At 36.9% G+C, this 20599-nt stretch overlaps 1 protein-coding gene and 1 non-coding gene across 2 annotated transcripts in view; both read right to left on the bottom strand.

Annotated features, from left to right (window-relative positions):
* Pja2 (praja ring finger ubiquitin ligase 2) overlaps window positions 1-218 on the bottom strand; it is an 84200-nt gene extending 83982 nt beyond the window's left edge. The window contains exon 1 of the mRNA XM_027927537.2: window positions 112-218. The gene's annotated coding sequence lies outside the window, so the exon portion shown is untranslated. The remainder of the gene's footprint in view (window positions 1-111) is intronic.
* A 4265-nt stretch (window positions 219-4483) lies between these two features.
* Window positions 4484-4585, bottom strand: LOC114086666 (U6 spliceosomal RNA). Its single transcript, XR_003581666.1, has one exon. It is a non-coding gene; the product is annotated as a U6 spliceosomal RNA (small nuclear RNA).
* Window positions 4586-20599: the final 16014 nt, after the last annotated feature.

Below are 20599 nucleotides of genomic sequence, written 5' to 3'. Positions count from 1 at the left end.
CCAGAAGAGACGAAGAAATCGAGGAGCTGAAGGCAGCAATTTCCTCGCCCCGACCCCCACACTCCCGACATCAGAACAAGCCAGATTAAAAAAAAAAAAAAATCCCCTCACCGAAATGTGCAGCGGCTCCGGAGCGAGAACAGCGCTCGATCCTCCACCCGCCACCACCGCCTTCTTCTCCGCCTCCGACTCCTCCCCCGCCGAACGCGCAGCGGCTGGCGGCGGCGGCTGCGGCGGCGGCGGAAGCAGAGGCGGTGGCGGCGAGTCCCGCCCTTTTCGCCGCGTCTGAGGCGGAGGAGGAGGAGAACAGGCAAGCCCCGTCCCCAGAACCGCGCTGACCAATAGGCTCAACGTCCCTCTGCGGGAAAAATACACACAACCAATGGGAACCTGAGGAGTGGGCTCACGTCAATGGTTGGGACGTGGCAGAAAAAGGGAAAAATACTTGGACTGTCTCCACGCCCCACTCCCCCATCTCTCGGAGGGACTGTACCCATTGGGCGAAGAGCGGAAAGACGAAGCCCGACTCCACACTTCCCCAGCCCCAGTCCGGGCCCACCCCCTCTCCCTGCAGCACTGCGACGTTTGGGGGAGGGGGCGGGGCAGCGTGTTGGGGCCGAGACGGCACAGCCTTTTGTGGTTTGGGCTGGGAGAAAAGGGCGGGGTCTCAGGGAGAGGGATGCGGGTGGGGAGAATCGAGGGAAGGACTGGCGCAGTTAGACTTTTTCAGAAATACTAACAGCAGCTACCAAGATGGAGGCCTTAAAATCGGTCCTAATTCGACTGGAAACCTAACAAGGTTAGGATTTCCTAGCATAAAATGCAATCATTTGCGATTCACGAATCAGTGGGGGAAAAAATGGAAAAGAAAAAAAAAAAATCACAGGAGGAAGGGCGTATTTGTCTACCCTGATGGTACGCACTGTGTAGTGCTTTCGGTCTACCCTCCTACCCCGCAGTCAGACCTTGCCCCTACGTTTCTGATTCTGCTGGAGCCGGGCGAGGGAATAAGGAAGGCCTGCCTTTCCTCTATATAGCCTTGGCCTGACCGAAGCCTTGCAGTTTACGTCTTGAGGCTAACGGGTTGTCAAGCCGGGAAGTAACAGCTCCCATCACTTGCAAACAGAATTAATACAACAGCTGTAGTCCCCGGACATCTTGCTTAATTTAAACGCCGGTAACAGTTTAATTATGTCAGCGATGCAAAATTGTTTTTTCGTTCCGCACATCTCCTCCTCTTTCATCCCGAAACATGTCCGCTTCTCCGATTACATTCCTGCTTTCCTCTCTCAACTCCCCAGCCCACTCCACCACCCCGCCCCATCCCCATAGCCTAGTGCCCAGGATATATTTATCGCGTCCCCTCCCCCACGAATTAAGAGCCCTATTGCTTTGGCTGTCCTTTGGTAACTGTAAAATCCGCCAGTTGAACTGAGTTCCCCCCCCCCGCCCCCGCTGTTGATGAAAACAAATTATCTGAAATTTATCGTAGAAACAGGCTATGAGGATTTGCTAGACACTTTGTGAAACCAAATCTAATTCCCAGCCATCCTTCATGTTGTATATCTCACCAAGAATCCACTTCCAATTTGATATTGCTCTTACCTTTACACATGCTGCTGTTAAGAGTTGTACTTTCTATCCAAGTCCCTCCCTCCTTGAAAGAGAATTCATATTTTAATTACATTCTTCCAGTTTCCTTTAGTCTTATAGAAAGTACTAACCTGCTTTTGGGGGTAGTGTTTTTCAAATTGCGATCTTTTTCATATCATATTTGTGTATATGACTCAGCATTATTTTCTTTGAATTAATGTATTTTTCTTCATTTTCTTTAAGAAGGAAACTTGATGAAAGTGCTGTAAATTAGCAACTTAGTATCACTTATCCTAAGTTGAAAGTAACTGTAAAGGTACCCATGAAATAATGTTTTAGTTAGAGCCAGAAACCGTGGCACATGCTTATAATCGCAGTGACTTCGCAGGCTGAGGCAGGAGCATCGCAAATTTCAGGCCAGTCTTCAGCAATTTAACTAGATCCTGTTGTGGGAGGGGGGATCTGGTTAGAAACTATTGCCCACTAAAGGCTCTGAGACTAAAAAACACATCTTTTGTTGAAAAGATAGATTATCAAGCATTAGACAAATATTAAAGACAGCACAAAAACATTTTTTATCATAACCATCAAAGGATAGAAAAATAGAACCAAAATAGCAATCACTTGCTCACTGTGTGACTCATTGTTTTTAATCTTGCATGCATGTCGCAAGTACACTCATCCAAAGTATCATGTGATCTATGTTACTCTGAGAAATGAACTCTAGATATTCTCATACTAGTTCCTGCCTCTGGGCAACCTACTTACCTCTTTGGCCTTGAATTCCTCTTTATGGGAAACTAATAATACCTATGTATGGGTTATGTAGATTAAATGGGTTGCATAGATTAAATAACTTAATCAACATAAAGTATATGATGCATAGAATGAAGTACTAAATACATATTAGCTTATGTAACTGTATTAGTGTATGCATATATAGATACAGTGTATTATTGATTCTAGAGTTGGGAAGCACTCCCTAAGCCAATGAATTGAACTAACCACATGGTATATAATGCAATTTTTTTGGTGTTTTTTTAATCCTTTTATTAGTGAATTATAGTTATACATAATAGTTGGACTTATTTTGACATAATCACACATGCATGGAATATAATTTGCTTCTTTTCAGTCTGGGTTGCCTCTTCTTTCCTGCATTGCCTTCCTATCTCTATTCCCCCTCTCTCTACTGGTCTTCCTTTTATTTATTTATTTATTTATAATTGGCACTTTATAGATATACATGAAGGTAGAATTCACTGGTATGGTTATACATGCACATAGCATATTTTGTCTAATTCATTCTTCATTTCCTCCCTTTCCTGTCCCTCCTCCCTCCCCCTCAATCTCCTTCTTCACTTGTCTTTCCTCTAATAATATCTGACCCCCTTCCTTTCTTCCTCTTACTTTGTTCTAGCTTCTGCATAGGTTAAGAGAAAACATTCAACCCTTGATTTTCTGAGTTCGGCTTATTTCACTTAGTGGGATGTTATCTAGTTCAATTCATTTACCAACAAATGCCATAATTTCATTATTTATGGTTAATACTCCATTGTGTATATACACCACATTTTAAAAATCCATGTATCTATTGATGAGCACCTGGACTGGTTCCATAAGTTGGCTATTGCAGTTGCACTACTATAAAAATTGATGTGTCTGTATCACTTATATATGCTGATTTTAGTTCTTTTGAATAAATGCCACTGATTACATGGAAGACAGAGATAGCTGGATCACATATTGGTTCCTATTCTAGCTTATTTATTTTTTTATTTTTTAAAAAGAATTTCCTACTGTTTTCCAGAATGGTTGCACCAATTCATAGTCCCACAAACAATGTATGAGTATACCTTTTCCCCCATATCCTCACCAACATTTATTATTATTGGTATTTTTTTATAATTATCTTCTGATTTGAGTGAAATGAAATCTCAATGTAGTTTTGGTCTACATTTCCTTGAACATTTTTTTTTCATATATTTGTTGGCTATTTGTATTTCTTCTTTTGAGAAATATTAATTTTGTTCTTTTGTCCATTTCTTGATTTGTTGTTTGGTGTTAAACTTTTTGGATTTTATGTTTTCTAGATTTTTAATACCCTATCAGAGGAGTAACTGGCAAAGATTTTCTCCCATTCTGTACACACTCTCTTCATGCTCTTAATCAGTTTCTTTTCTGTGCAGACGCTTTTTAATTAGATGCCATCCCACTTACAAATTCTTAGTTTTATTTCTAGAGCTTTAAGGGTCTTATTAAAGAAGTTGGCACCTGTGCCAGTGTGATAGAATGTTAATCCTAGCAGTTTTGCTAGCAGTTTCCAAGTTTCTGGCCTAATTCCTAAGTCTTTGATTTACTTTGATTTGACTTTTGTTCAGGGTGAGTGATAGAGATCTGGTTTCATTCTTCTTCTTATCTATATCCAGTTTTCCTAGTATCTATTTGTTTAAAAGGTTATCTATTCTCCCACATATATTTCTGGCACCTTTTTTAAGTATCAGATGATTGTATCTGTGTGGATTTGTCTCTGTATCTTGTATTCTATTCCACTTGTAATACCATAGGGTTTTTTTTTTTTTTTTTTTTTTTTTGCGACTATAGTTTTGTAGTATAATTTGAGATATCAGGTATTTTGATGTCTTGGCATTATTCTTCTTGGTCAAGATTGTTTGGCTATTTTTGGTCTTTAATTCTTCCAATGTATTTCAGGGCTGTTTTTTTCTAATTCTATGAAGAATGTCATTTTGATGGGTATTTTGATGTGTATTTGATGGAGATCACATTGAATCTGCTTAATGCTTTTGATAATATGCCCATTTTGACAATATTAATTCTGCCCAGCAAAGAACATGGGAGGTTTTTCCATCTTCTAAGGTCTTCTTCAATTTCCTTTTTGGAATGCTTCACAAACTTGCATGTTATCTTTGTGCAAGGGCTATGCTAATCTCTGTATTGATCCAATTTTGGTATTTGTGTTACCAAAGCAAACAGAATGCAGTAATTCTTAAAGAGTAATTCTCAAACCAACAGCATCAGTATTACCTGGGAACTTTTTAAAAATGCAAATATTTTGACCTAAATCAGAAACTTTAAGTGTAGGGCACAGCTGTATTTTTAACAAGCCTTCCAGCTAGTTCTGATGCACATAAAATGCAATGGCTATGGACAGAGGACCTGTGTTGATGTTAGCAAAAATGGAGGCAATAAGGACATCTGAAAGTGTGCATGTGTTTTCCATAAAAGTCACGAGAATGCTGGCAAAATTGTCAGAATCAACTTTTCCAGAACTCTGAAAATTAATCAAAAAATCTGGGGAGTTTTTTTTTTTTTTTCCAAAGAAAAGTGACTGAATTTCTCTAAGAATTGCAAACTTTGTAGCATTTTGATTTGCTTTATTCCGATTTCTTTTGTGTTCTGCTGAATTTCTGAAAATTTCACTCTTCATATGAATCATTTAGGAGTCCGTCAACAATTTGAGGGGAATTTCTATAAAGGTTTTGAGTTTCTTTCTTTGTAGTTCTCTCCTCTTGGGAATTTTTCTCCATGAATTCAGCTATTTTGGCACTTTTGTTCTCTGACCTGTCTCCTCTGTGTAATAAGGTGCTTTCTGTATGCCTCTTTCTGCTCAAACTCTTCCTTGACACCACAATTTGGTAAACTCTGGATGATTTGGAAGCTCACCTCGTGTGTTTCCCTTCTCAAGGATCATAGGCTCTCAAGTTTTACCTGCATGGCTATCTTTTCAGTGCCTTCAAATATTTGTTTTATATATTTTCCTGTTTTTTGTCATTGCCTTTGGTGGGAAGGATAGTCTGAAAGAAGTCAATCAGTAGCAGTTGTAACCAAAAGTCCACCAGATAATTGTTTTTAAAGCTTTTAACAGGAAACACATTTTTAGTCTAGACTCATGGTTCCTTTGCAAATCTTTTAATAAATCCAAATTCAAATTTTAATAAACTTCTGAAAATATTTTCCTTCCAGGAAGTTTTGTAAATAATTATCCATATTCAGAGTTCTTTCCCAGATTTAATTTCAAATCTGGTTTGAATCTTTCCTTCCTCACCTTCATCCTCTGTGTTTCAATTTAATGGTGACTACCTTTAGGCCTTTGGGCTTGAATAGGAAAGCCAGGTTCTTAAACTGAATTTTTTTTTTCCATAAAGTTTATTCTTTTTTGTTTGTTTGTTTTTTAACTTTTAAAAAATGTTTAAGGAAAAGATTAATCTTAATTGGCCTTTGTTGATCAAAACCTTCCTCAGTGTTTTATCTCAAGAATTTAGGGTCTAGTGTAAGTCCATATTCCTAGTCATTTGCAGTTCCAAATTTCTGAAATTTGTTTCATTTCTATTTTCAGACAGCCATTTCTTGCCTGTATTTCTCTCTTTCATCTTATTCTTTGCTAACCAGTTAGGAACTGTAATATTCTATTATAAAATCTTTTTCCTTTGAATTATAAACTCAACAGGCACTATACCTGCTTCCCAAATTGCCACAGTGATAGCAATTTTTTAACCAAATGCTTTGAGACTGCATTGCATGTATTTCTATCATTTTAGCACTTAGCTTCACTATCCACTAAGCAACTCTTAAGCCAGTGCCACATATTTCAATATTTTATTATAAGAAATCTTGTTTTCATTAAGCAACATTAGTTTATGTAACAGATGAAGGCTAAACTGTTATGGTTTAACCCAATAGAAGTATATTTCATGAATAGATAATATTCACCTACTGGGAGAGAGGGGGCTTTGGAGAGAGGTTCTGCTGTCTGCTGTAATTCAATGACCCTGTGTTGGAGAGGTGCAGCCATCTACAACTCAATGTTCCCAGTTTTTTTGATAATCATCACCAAAGAGCTAAAAGCTGAATACTGTTTAGTGACAGACAGGAAGGTGAAATTGTCAGAAAAAGGTTATAAATACCAATTATAGCTAGTAACATAATTATTCTATAGATTTAAGCTGTGGTTTTGAAACTGTTGCCATGAACAAATAGCATCTGCACAACCTAGGAATTGTTATAAATACAAATTTGGGGCTGTATTTCATTCCATTTAAATCAGAAACAAAATAGGGCCCAGTTACCTGTTTAATGAACTCACCTGCTCCCCAGGTGATTCTAATGCAAGCTAGTCTTTGAAAGACCACAACTTCACTACATCAATTCTGTGTTGAGACATGGGAACAGTAACTGCAAAGATTTTCTCTCCTTTTGTAGAGTTTAAGCCATTACCTGAAAACTGTTGTGTAAAAGTTTAAGAATAGAAAGATCATTGTATTAAAATAGGGACTATGGATTGGCTTCTTTGACCTTCATAACTTTCTAACACAATTTCCTATGCTGGAGGTACTAGAAAACTAAGAACTCTGCTTCCTAGATACCTTTGTTACTGGAGCTACCAGGTTAGGTTCTGCTAATTGATACATTCATATGAAATTTAGAAGGGAAAAGGGATGTTGTAAGTCAGAGTTACCCATTCTCATTGGTAACAATTCTCTGTGACAGAGATTTCATTGTGTGGTCTTGAGTTCTGTGGCAGTGTGGAGTTAGGGAATGGGTCATCCATTTTGTTTGTGTAGCTTATGCTGGATATGGTGTGGTGCTGGGGAGCTGGAAACTGCAGTGATGGTTTCCCTGAAATGTCAAGCAGATCTAGGTGGTATTTTCCTGATCAGGGTGAGGGCAAATGTTCTTTCTGTGGCCCAGTTTTGCAGTGTGATATGCAGGTAGTTATTGGAAGCTCAAATTAGAGCCTATTTTGTCAGCCTACCCACCAGTAGTGAGAGCCATTGGATAACAGATAGAAATCTCTTTGATGCTTAAATTTGCTACAGTGAATCTCTACAACAGATTCTAAATGATAGAGCAGGTAACACTACTCTCTTCCCCCCAGACTTTTAGCACTTTCTCTAGTTTGTGCTTGAAAACTTTACAACAATTTCTCCTTCGTGTGTCAGTTTTATTTGTGTGCTAGGCATTGGGTAGATCTTTCTTTATAAAGACTTAAAATTTTGTTCCCAGGGAAATTTTTCTATATCATTACATTGATTCTCCCTTCTCTTTTTCTTTATTCTCTAGATATCATTCAATATTTTTCTACACCCTTTCTTTCTTTCTTTTTTTTTTTGTCTAAATTTCCAGGAGAGTGTTTGAACTTTATTTCCTTCTATTGAATTTTTTTTTTCAACCATGATACTTTTAATTTCTATGATTTCTTCCTTTTCATTTTATACTCATTTTATGGACAGAATATTGTTTGAATACCTCCAAAGATACCAAATAAGGTTTTTTTTTGTTGTTGTTGTTAAAAGTTCCCTTCTGTTCTTTGAACTCTATTTTCTTCAGTGTCACAGTATTTTCAACTTTAATAGTTCTCCTTCTTATTGAAATATTTCTCTGCTATATTTGCAATACTTCGGGCTTGTGTTCTAATTTGAAAATAACTAATTGGGAGTTCTATGACTGAGTGTGTTGATTAACAGTTTCAATTTAAGGACAGCTAACTCTTCTGGGGAAACAATGAATGTTCGAAATTTGTAATTTTGTTGCAGGGCCATTAAGATTACATATATACACATATATATACATATATATGTACATACATATATATGTATATATACATATATATATATATAAACAAAACATTTTTAACTTTTCTATAAGGGAGAACAGACACCTGGGTTTTTAAATTTTTTTCTGCACAGAATATCATATAGAGTTCTGTTGGCCAATATAGTAGCCAGCAGCCATGTATGACTACTGAGCACTTAAAATGTGGCACATTTCAAGATGCATGGGAATATGAAATCCAACCCAAATTTTAAAGATTAGTGCATGCACGCACGCGCGCACACATACAAACATACACACACTATATAAAAAGCTCACTAACAAATTTTATATTGATTAAAATGTTAATATATTATGTTAGATGAAATATATTAAATTTCATGTTTTTACTTGTTTTAATTTGCTATTTGAAAATTTAAAATTATATGATTCAATGTATATATTGTCCTATTCTAATACAAAGATATCTTCTGTTTTCAGTACTTTATCTTTTGTCTTTTGTACTTTTGTATCTTTTTTGTCTTTTGTACTAATACCTACCATTCTAAAATCCTACATATGTCTAGGATAAGTTTAAATTCACTAGTTTTTCACGTTATCTGTAACTCTTCCTGAGAATCCTTGAATTTTTAGCTTTTTCTATCATTAGTTACACTCCTCAGAACTGTTCTTTAAAAATTTGCTGAAATGTGTCAGATGCTGATATATTCCCATTGCCTTTGTCATTGAGGACTTATACTTTTACATTTAAAATACTATTTTACTATAGGTCCAGGAAGAAGAGGCAATAACATGCTGTTTTGAACACTCTCTGACAAATAGATTATTCAAGCCTAGCAGACATTCCCTAGGTTACATGCCCAGGTACTTCTTCAAGACTGCTAGAACCGAACATTGTAAACAGAGATTCATTTAACTTCTAATGAATCTCATACTTGTAAGAGGATGACGTCAAACTGCAAGTAACTAATCCTGTTTCCTTATCAATGGTTAGGATTGTAATTAACCCAAACTGGCTAATTAAAGAAGAAAAGAAAAGAATTGAAAAGATAGTAGGTAGCTCCCAGAAGACTAGAAAAGCAGACTTGGGAAACTAGCAGGTGCAAGGGGAGGCTGGCTATTGAAATCCTAGCCTGAGGCATGCCACATAACCAGGCTAGCAAGGACACTGCCATCATTTCACTGAGCACCAGCTGACACACACTGCTCCAATAGGGTGGTGCTCTTGGCAACTTGACCACTCAGAGTTGGCTGCTGCTGCTGTCAAAGTAAATCTTTCCCTGACCATGCTTCTTTATCTCACCAGGGTCGCCAGAGTCCCTGGAAGGGGTATCTGATTACCAGAGCCTAAGTCATGTGCCAGTAAAGAGTAGGAATTAGGTAGCTGACATTTTCTGCTACTATAATGGGCAGCTCGGCCTCTGCCTAAGATTTGTATGATAGGGAATTCCTCAAAATAAAATAAAATAAGTTCAGATTCCAGGTAACCAAAAGAAATAGCAGGTGTACCAGCAAAACACCTAGCCAATATAAGAACAAACATTTAACATGACTTTTTTTTTTTTAATAGGAGTTTTTTTTTTTAATATTTATTTTTTAGTTTTCGGCGGACACAACATCTCCGTTGGTATGTGGTGCTGAGAATCGAACCCGGGCCGCACGCATGCCAAGTCAAGCGTGCTACCGCTTGAGCCACATCCCCAGCCCTTAACATGACTTTTTAAAATGTGAATGTTTAGTACTTTTAAAATATATACTCTAATTGTAGTAATTGAAAAAATGTAGAGACAAATAGACTGTGAGATACATAAGACTTTGTCTACTGATTAACGAAGATTAAAAATCTGAAGAATCAGAAGGAAGAGTTGATATTGATGTTTATCTTCTTACTCAGTGTGCAGATTCTTTCCCGAGATCCATTCAATATTTAGCAATGTTTGTGAAGCTCATTGAAATAAGGTTTCACTTCAACTCTGTGAATTGTTAAAAATGGAATGTCAGAAATTTACTCCTCAGATAAGATGCAATCTTCCTTCTTACAACATCCACCCATGAGTTCCATATCTGATGGCTCTCATTATTCAGACTAAAGCACAGTAGTTAAATGTTTTGTCTGGATCCCATATTTGTTTCTTACTAACTGGGTGACCTGATCCTTGTTTTCTATACCTGGAAAACAAGGTTCATAACAGCCCCTACTCAAGAGTTACTGTGAAGAATAATGAAATAATTAGTGGTTAGCTCAGTAACCAGAACATAGTGAGCATACAGTAATTAGTGACAATGATCACTGATTAATGATGATGATGATTTCATTTCCAAAATTAAGAGTCAGCTGCCATGGAAATGTAGAATGATATTGGAAAAAGAACACAGAACTGACTTTTCAGTTGTAATATGATTCTTCCACTAATTCCATACTTCAGAAGTTACCATATTACTCTCTTTGCAAAATGAAATATTTGGTCTACTTTATAAAGATCCCTTTCATCTCTAAAATTCGGAGACTCTATGTGTACTTACATCATGTTTTTGGTACTGAACATTATCAGTTCTCTCAACTAAACCTTATATAACTTGCATAGGAAATTGAATTGGAAAACAAATTATTTCTTCCACTACACACAATACTTCCAACAAAATGTGTATGGGTTTTTTCTACATTGGTGAATTCTCCAACACAAGCGGGGTGTCTTACCATGCAGTTCAAGTCTGATACTATCTACTTGGAGTTAGTGTCAGATCTCACAGCCCTACAAGAGTACTTCCAACTTTAGATGTCAATCACAATTAGTAAGTCCCCACGTTACCCACATTTCTGTCCTGCTTGGTTGCACATAAGGGTTCTCACAAACCTCTCTCTTTTTTTCTTTTTTTTTTTTTAGGTTTGAGAATTTTCTATGATTGCTCACAGAACTCAAGGAAACTGGTTTATTATGAGAGATATGATAAAGGATACAGATGAACAGCCAGATAGAGAGGTACATGTGAAAGATTCAGTAGATTCCTGAATGCAAGAGGTTGAATTCCTGTAAAGTTGACATTCACCACTTTCCCAGCATATGGATGTTTTTATGAATTAGAAGCTTTTTAACTTTCTACTTTAGGGATTGTTATGGAGGCTTCATCACATAGAAATGATCAATCCTTAACTCAATATATAGCACCTCTCAGTGGAGAATGGGGTGAGGCTGAAAGTTCCAAACTACTAATCATAGTTTGTTTTATTAGCCCCTATACTAAAGCTATGCAGGAGCTCATCAGAAAATACCTCATTAGAACAAAAGATGCTCCTGTCACTTGTGAGGTTCTAAGGGATTTAAGAGCTTTAGGTCAGGAATCATGGTAAAAGACCAAATAGTAAAACAACCCCTATTGCTTAGAAAAGTATAAGGTTTTAGGAACTGTTTGATATGAAATGAACATAAAAAACAAAAATATTTATTTCTTATTATATCATAACTTGATGCTAGACTCATTGTAGCCTTTGTCACCTTCCTTAACAATGCTTGTCAATGTCACTCTTAGCATGTAACACTAAGGCTATTATTTTATTAGTAAGGCTTATTTCTTCAAATAACTTAAGGGTATTTTAAAAATTGAAAATAGAACATTAGATATATATGTAGCATATATATATATGTATACATACACACATATCTGTGTATGTATACATTTATATATACACAAAGAATAACAATATAAAAGAATGAATCATAGCTCTCATTTTTTTTTTTTTTTTTTTTTTTTTTTGGTACTGAAGATTGAACTCAGGGGCATTCAACCACTGAGCCACATCCCCATCCTATTTTGTATTTTATTTAGAGACAGGATTTCACTTAGTTGCTTTGCACCTCACTTTTACTGAGCCTGGCTTTGAACTTAACATCTCCTGCCTCAGCCTCCTGAACCACTGGGATTACAGGCATGCGCCACAATTCCCAGCTTTTCATCAATTCTTTATAAAACAACTCTAATCTTGGCTAAGCAAGAATTATCTATACTGTAACATTTTAAATAGAGGTCTCATATTCCTAGAAGCTTATATTTATTCTACACACAGTCTATATTTTTATATATTTTATTTCTTTATATTTTTTTTCTTCTTTTTTTAAAATTTTTTATTGTTGGCTGTTCAAAACATTACATAGTTCTTGATATATCATATTTCACACTTTGATTCAAGTGGGTTATGAGCTCCCATTTTTATCCCATATACAGATTGCAGAATCACATCAGTTACACATCCATTGATTTACATATACCATACTCCTGTCTGTTGTGTTCTGCTGCCTTTCCTATCCTCTACTATCCCCCCTCCCCTCCCCTCCCCTCCCCTCTTCTCTCTCTGCCCCCTCTACTGACATTCATTTGTCCCCCTTGTATTATTTTTCCCCTTCCCTTCACTTCCTCTTGTATGTACTTTTGTATAACTCTGAGGGTCTCCTTCCATTTCCATGCAATTTCCCTTCTCTCTCCCTTTCCCTCCCACCTCTCATCCCTGTTTAATGTTAATCTTCTTCTCATGCTCTTCGACCCTACTCTGTTCTTAGTTACTCTCCTACAACTACCTTATATTTGATAAAGGGGCTAAAAGCATGCAATGGAGGAAGGATAGCATCTTCATCAAATGGTGCTGGGAAAACTGGAAATCCATATGCAACAAAATGAAACTGAATCCCTTTCTCTCGCCATGCACAAAAGTTAATTCAAAATGGATCAAGGAGCTTGATATCAAATCAGAGACACGCCGTCTGATAGAAGAAAAAGTTGGCTACGATCTACATACTGTGGGGTCGGGCTCCAAATTCCTCAATAGGACACCCATAGCACAAAAGTTAACTAGAATCAACAAATGGGACTTACTCAAACTAAAAAGTTTTTTCTCAGCAAAAGAAACAATAAGAGAGGTAAATAGAGAGCCTACATCCTGGGAACAAATCTTTACTCCTCACACTTCAGATAGAGCCCTAATATCCAGAGTATACAAAGAACTCAAAAAATTAGACAATAAGAGAACAAACAACCCAATCAACAAATGGGCCAAGGACCTGAACAGACACTTCTCAGAGGAGGACATACAATCAATCAACAGGTACATGAAAAAATGCTCACCATCTCTAGCAGTCAGAGAAATGCAAATCAAAACCACCCTAAGATACCATCTCACTCCAGTTAGATTGGCAGCCATTATGAAGTCAAACAACAACAAGTGCTGGCGAGGATGTGGGGAAAAGGGTACACTTGTACATTGCTGGTGGGACTGCAAATTGGTGCAGCCAATTTGGAAAGCAGTATGGAGATTTCTTGGAAAGCTGGGAATGGAGCCACCATTTGACCCAGCTATTCCCCTTCTCGGTCTATTCCCTAAAGACCTAAAAAGAGCATGCTACAGGGACACTGCTACATCGATGTTCATAGCAGCACAATTCACAATAGCAAGACTGTGGAACCAACCTAGATGCCCTTCAATGGATGAATGGATAAAAAAAATGTGGCATTTATACACAATGGAGTATTACTCTGCATTAAAAAATGACAAAATCATAGAATTTACAGGGAAATGGATGGCATTAGAGCAGATTATGCTAAGTGAAGCTAGCCAATCCCTAAAAAACAAATGCCAAATATATTTTTATATATTTTAGATAAATGTCTAACTTCATGATTTCCTAATATTTATCAGAATTTACGTGTGTATGTATACACACAAATATTTTGAAAACTTACAGTATTTGAGCAACACTAATTCTACCTACAAGCTTTACTTTTTCAAGTATTGAGTTTGTCTTCAGGGATTGGTGTTATTTAGGATTTTGAATGGCACTTAAAAAAACATATGGTGCTATATATTTTGCTAAATTATTTTAATCCAACCTTTTTAGACATTACCAAACCTTTGAAAAGTCAATATCGCCAGGAGTTGCTATTGCCAAAAGTTTGAAAATGTTGACTTAGACATGGGAATAAGTAGCCAGAAATTGCTTTTGTAGAACACCCCCTAATTTTGTTTTGGAGAGAGACTAAGTGTAGATGAGGACACTGAAAAAGAGAGATATTTTGGACTACAGGGCCATCATTATGCAGATAATATTCAGCTTTATTCAGCCATACATCTCCCTTTCCTTTAGCCCAGATGGTGAAATGACTCATCTATTCCACTGGCCAGCAAAGGAAGGGAGACAGAAGAGGAGCTGTTATAATCCAGATAAAAATGGATGATGTTTCAGAAGCAAGGGGAAAATATTTCTAGGCAATGGTGATGGTACATTGATAGTACATTTTAATACTTTACATTCCTTTTCAGATTCACAGCTTGGGTTTCACATTGCTTCCAGGATTCCTGCTGAGGAGTAGTTCTGACCAGGAATTCTTTTTATCTGTCTGGTGCATATGTAAGTTGTAAATATTTATGACCTTCAAAAGACTTACTTTAGTCATTTGTCTTTGTGAAGACTAAAGATCACCCTTCGAATGTGTGATTTTTTGGGGTTACTTTCTTTGAAAATCACCTAGCAATTTTATGTGGAACATACTAATTAAGAATGTGGCTAGGATGAATGTATAATTCCTTCATTGAATAATTGGGGAAATGCCTAGTGGATAAGAAAGAACAATGAGAGAAAATTATGGGGTCTGACAGACAAAAATGAAGAGAGTAGAGTGAGACTTCTGCATGTGCTTGTTTCTGTGGTTATTATGTGAGCTTATGCTGATTATGTGGAGGGCTGACACAGACATGTCATCACAGAAAGCCTTAAATCTTACTTCCTTTTCCAAAGATCGAAGAAATCATTGATCTCTAGGAAAGCAGACTAGTCTGTCACTAACCAGAAGTTCAGTATCTAATAAGAGAAAGTGGAGATAGCTGGGTAAGATTTATTGTTAGTTACTAGAGAATATGACCCCTTCCTTGTCCATTTGCTAATAAAGCCATTTACCTGAGTTTCCTGAACAACCATTCCAACTGTGTTTTTCCTCTATCCTGAAACATTTGATGTTTGTCCATTTCCTTGTGACTTTGGGCAAAATCTTTCCCTTGGGCATTCAGGGAGAGTTCTACACAACAATGCCTACTTTCCAGTGGTTATCCTGTGAAGGTTATTTACATGTTCATGCCAGCAAAACTAAGCTTGTTCACAAATTATACAATTGTTATGATTTGGATATGATATGTTCCCCTAAAACTCCTGTACTAATGCATACTGTTCCAAGGTGAAGTGATTGGACTGTGAGAGCTGTGACCTAATCAGTCCATCTTAGTTTGAATGGACTGACTGGGTGCTAACTGTGGGGAGGCGGGATATGGCTCCAGGAAGTGTGTCATTGGGGTCATGCCCTCAAAGGGTTCATTTTCCCCGTAGACCTTTTCCCCTTTCTCAGCTTCTTGACCCCAGCAAGAGTTGAGCAACTTCCCCAGACCCCCATCTTCTGCTGGGCCCTTCAACCATGATGCTCAGCCTCACCAGAGCAATGGACTTGGTCCACTACAGACTGAACACCGAAACTGTGAGCTTCAAATAAACTTTACTTCCTTTAAGTTGTTTTGGCCAGGTATTTTGTTCATGGCAATGCAAAACTGACTAAAACAACGATTTATTAGGATTCCAGTACAAGCTAAGTGACACTGCTCTTATCAGACAAATTGTGATTTTCTAGTACAGTGAAAATCTCTGGCTTTGCCTGCCTATTACATATGTTCTCTTCTTATGATATGATACTTTGAATTTTCATTGAGGAAGAACCTTATCCCATTGCAAAAAAGCACCTTTTCCCATTGGTGAGTTCTTCTAAGGTGCTTATCCTACCTATAGTTAAGAAGTGACTGTGTTACTCAAGAAAAGCCAGTTATATTTTATCTTTCCCTGGTTGAATTTTCAATAGCATAATAACAAAAAGTTGTTGGAGCCGATTCATCAAGATAGTAGTGCTTATTAAGAGATTGCCAATTATTGCCTACTTTTAGATACCCAGATCTCACATTCTTTTTGGATATAAAACTACTTAGGTTTTCTATAATTTTTTTTCCTCTAATAAAAACCCAATCTAGAGACAATTTCTATTGCTTGTAAACCAAGAGCCAGTGGGTCCTGTGGTAGGCAGAATAATGACTCTCCAAAGATGTTTACATCCTGATCCCCAAAACCTGTAACATGTTTTACTACAAAACAAGAGAGAATTAAGGTTGCAGATGAAATTTAAGTCACTAATCAGCTGAAGTGAAGGAAAAGAGGCTATCCTGGATTATCAAGGTGGCCCCAGTATAATCATACAACACTTGAATGGAAAGAAAGAAACGGATGACTCAAAACCAGACATATGACATCATAATAAAGATATAACAGCCACAGCTAGATTTGAAGATCTAAGGGAACCATGAGCTGGAGTAGATTCTTTCCTAGAATCTACAGGAAGGACCACAGCCCTGCTGACATCTTGATTTTAGCTCAGTGACATCTATTTTGGATTTCTGAACTCTGAAATTATAAATAATAATTTTGTATTGTTTTGAACTATTAAGTTGTGATAATTTTTTTGGGGGGGACTGCTGGGGATTGAACTCAGGGACACTCAATCAACGAGTCATATCCCCAGCCCTATTTTGTATTTAATTTAGAGATAGAGTTCTCACTGAGTTGCTTAGCATCTCATGGTTGCTAAGGCTGGCTCTGAACCCATGAACCTCCTGTCTCAGCTTCCCAAGCCACTGGGATTACAGGTGTGTGTCACCACACCCAGTGTAAACTGTGATAATTTTTTTTAAAGTAGTAGTGGGAAATTATTAAGTTTCACAAAGCATGACTGCATAAATCCTATATATCCTTCGAGGAAAATATCACTTCCACTATCATGACTTTTATTTTTAATTTTTAAATTCAAATATTTCAAGTGTTTATGAAAATTTGAAGAAATTTATCATGATTATACATGTTTATCACCAGTTTTGTTAAATTATAAAATTTGTAATATTTGCTTCAGTATTTTTAAAACTAAATAAAATAGTAGAATAAAATCCCTTGATAATAGTTTTCTTGATCTCATCTCTTTCCCAAATTCCCTAACTGTATCTCAACCTCAATTTGTCATTTCTGTCATTCATTTTTAAAAAATATTTAGTTGTACATGGATACAATATCTTTATTTATTTATTTTTATGTGGTGCTGAGGCTTGAACTCAGTGCCTCACATGTGCGAGTCAGGTGTTCTACCACTGAGCTACAACCCCAGCCTCTCTGTCACTTATTTTTTATGACTCTATTGTTTATACATAAACAACATGTAATTTTATTTTTCACATTATCAGACTTAAATACATGATAGCATTCCATATAAATCATTCAGCAACTTCCTTTTTTTCACTGAAAGTTTTGATTTTTTTCAATTCATTATCAAATAGGTAAATCTAATATACTTCTAATTTTGATATCTGGTAGTGTATAAATTAAATAACAGACAAAACTCCTAAAAATTGAGTGGCTTAAAACTAGATAAACATTTCCTCTGTCACATAATGGTTCAGTGGTGGGCAGAGCTGGCCTATTCTGCCATCTTCAACATGGTTTTCACGTGGGGTGTTGAGAGCCACAGCCGAAGGGGCCCCAGCAAACTTTCAGACTGCCAGCTGATGATTGGCTCACAGCGGCCCCAGCAACATCTAGCTGATTGGCTCCTCTGTGGTGATGCTCATTGGGCTGTTTCCCTGCCCTTTCAGACCACGGAGCTGCTCATTGGGGGACTTTTTTGGCTCCGCCCGTGCGACCCAGCCAATCGGCCTCAAGAGCAGGAGGATTGTGGGAGGGGGAGAGGCTTGTGGTTGTGGGAGAGGCTTGTGGGAAGCCGGTGGTGGCAGTTGGGCTCTGAGGGTTTTTCCTGAGGAGCTGTTTTGTTTGGCGTGTGTGGTTCTAAAAATAAAGTTCGTTTCTTTTGACAAGTGGCTCCTGAATTGTGCCCAGCCAGACTGCAGCATTTGGTGGCCCGTACGGGGATTGAACCCACGACCTTGGCGTTATCAGCACCAAATTGTTTTAAAATGTGAACAGAAAAGGAGAAACACATTGCTAGAATGTTATGCCACACTTACAAACTTATTAAAAAATTATAATCTAGAAATAGCAATAGATAAAGTACAATTAAATTTTCCAATTAATTATTTAGGAGTTCTATTATCCTCAACCATGGTCCATCCACCAAAAATTCAAATACGAGTAGATCAACTCAAATCACTTAATGACTTTCAAAAGTTATTAGGAGACATAAATTGGATAAGGCCTTATTTAGGTATACCAACAGGAGAGTTGGGACCTTTATTTGATATCCTAAAAGGTCCATCAGATCCAAATTCACCCTGAATGTTAATGCCTGAAGCAAGAAAGGCATTAAAAATCATTGAAACATATATGGAAAATATGCATTTGGATAGAATTGATATAAGTTTGCCTTTATTATTTATTGTACTACCAACAAAAAATATTCCTACAGGAGTATTTTGGCAAGAAGGTCCATTATTATGGATACATTTATCTTATTCTCCTAACACAATTCTTACTAGGTATCCTGAGGCTGTAGGACAATTAATACTCAAAGGAATAAAAGCAGCAAAGGGAGTATTTGGAATTTCTCCCAATAAAATTATTACTCCATATATTATGAATCAAATTGATGAGTTAGCTAATGAGTTAAATAGTTGGGCAATAATCATGTGCAAATCTAATGTTTCATTTGATAACCACTTACCATCTAATCCTTTATTGTGTTTTTGGTCATCGCATCCTGTAATTTTTCCAAAAATGACAAGAAAAACACCTATCATCAATGCTCCAAATATATTCACTGATGGGTCAAATAATGGTACAGCAGCAATAGTTACACCTGATCAAACTTTGACATTTTTAGTACCCAAACAATCAGTTCAAAAGGTAGAGCTTAATGCAGTATTACAAGCTTTTGTGATGTTTAAAGATTCTATATTTAATTTATTTTCCGATAGTCAGTATATAGTTAATGCTATAGTATCCCTTGAAGATGCTGGTAGGATTTCCCCTTCCTCTACTGTTTTCCACTATACAAAGTCTAATCTGGGACAGAAAAGATCCATTCTTTATAGGACATATCAGGGCACATACAGGATTGCCTGGAGCCCTTAGTTTGGGCAATGATTTAGCAGATAAAACTACACATGACATACATATTTTCTCTACACTAGAAGAAGCTACAAATTTTCATAAAAAGTTCCATGTCAATACTAATACTTTACAAAAGCATTTTAAAATAACTAAGGAACAAGCTAGACAAATAATAAAACAATGTCAAAATTGTGTGACCTTTTTACCACAAGTTAATCTTGGAGTCAATCCTAGAGGATTGATACCTAACCATATTTGGCAGATGGACGTCACACACTTGCCAGAATTTGGAAAATTAAAATATTTGCATGTTACAGTTGATACTTCTTCTGGATTTTTGATGGGCTCCCTTCATGCCGGAGAAAAAACTAAAGATGTTATAGCTCATTGCTTACAAAATTTTGCCACTGTGGGTGTTCCAAAACAGTTAAAAACAGATAATGCCCCTGGTTATACTTCTACCTCTTTTAAACAATTTTGCTCATCATTTGGCATTACTCATATAACAGGAATCCCATACAATCCACAGGGACAAGGCATAGTTGAAAGAGCTCATCAAACTATTAAAATGTACTTATTAAAGCAAAAAGAAGGAATTGGGAAGGGGTATATATTCCCCAAAGATAAACTTAAAATAACCCTTTTTACTCTAAACTTTTTAAATTTGGATTCATCAGGACTTAGTGCTGCGGAAAGGCATATGTGTCCAAAAAATGTGCATAAGCCCAAGGTACTTTGGAAGGATATTCTAACAGGACAATGGAAAGGTCCTGACCCAGTAATTATCTGGAGTCAGGGGTCTGTTTGTGTGTTTCCACAGGGAGAACAGCAGCCGATTTGGATTCCAGAGAGATTAACCAAGGTCCTGACCCAGTGATTGTCTGGAGTCAGGGGCCTGTTTGTGTGTTTCCACAGGGAGAACAGCAGCCGATTTGGATTCCAGAGAGATTAACTAAAGCGATTTCTACAGACCAAAAAGAAGATGATTTGGTTCACATCCATAACAGCTGATATCCAGAACTCCAGTTCGGCTATTCTTACATCTGCGACAGAACCAGGATGCTTTTTTCAATATCTATTTTATTATTTCCCTTGACAATATCATGAAGTTCTATTTTGTTTTTTGAACTCATACAGACCTAGGTTAATGTTTTGCTGATCAGTTCTATTTTTTTGACTATAGAGTTTTTAAACATTGCAATGGAGATTTCACCTGTAAAAAGTTATAAGGCCTTTACTATTATGTTATGTGTTGTATGTATTATATTATGTGTGCACACTTGTGTTTTGTGTTATATGTTTGAATGTAC

This window comes from Marmota flaviventris, chromosome 5 (genome assembly GCF_047511675.1).
Source record: "Marmota flaviventris isolate mMarFla1 chromosome 5, mMarFla1.hap1, whole genome shotgun sequence".
Classification (NCBI taxonomy): domain Eukaryota; kingdom Metazoa; phylum Chordata; class Mammalia; order Rodentia; family Sciuridae; genus Marmota; species Marmota flaviventris.
This window is presented reverse-complemented; position numbering and strand designations above follow the sequence as displayed.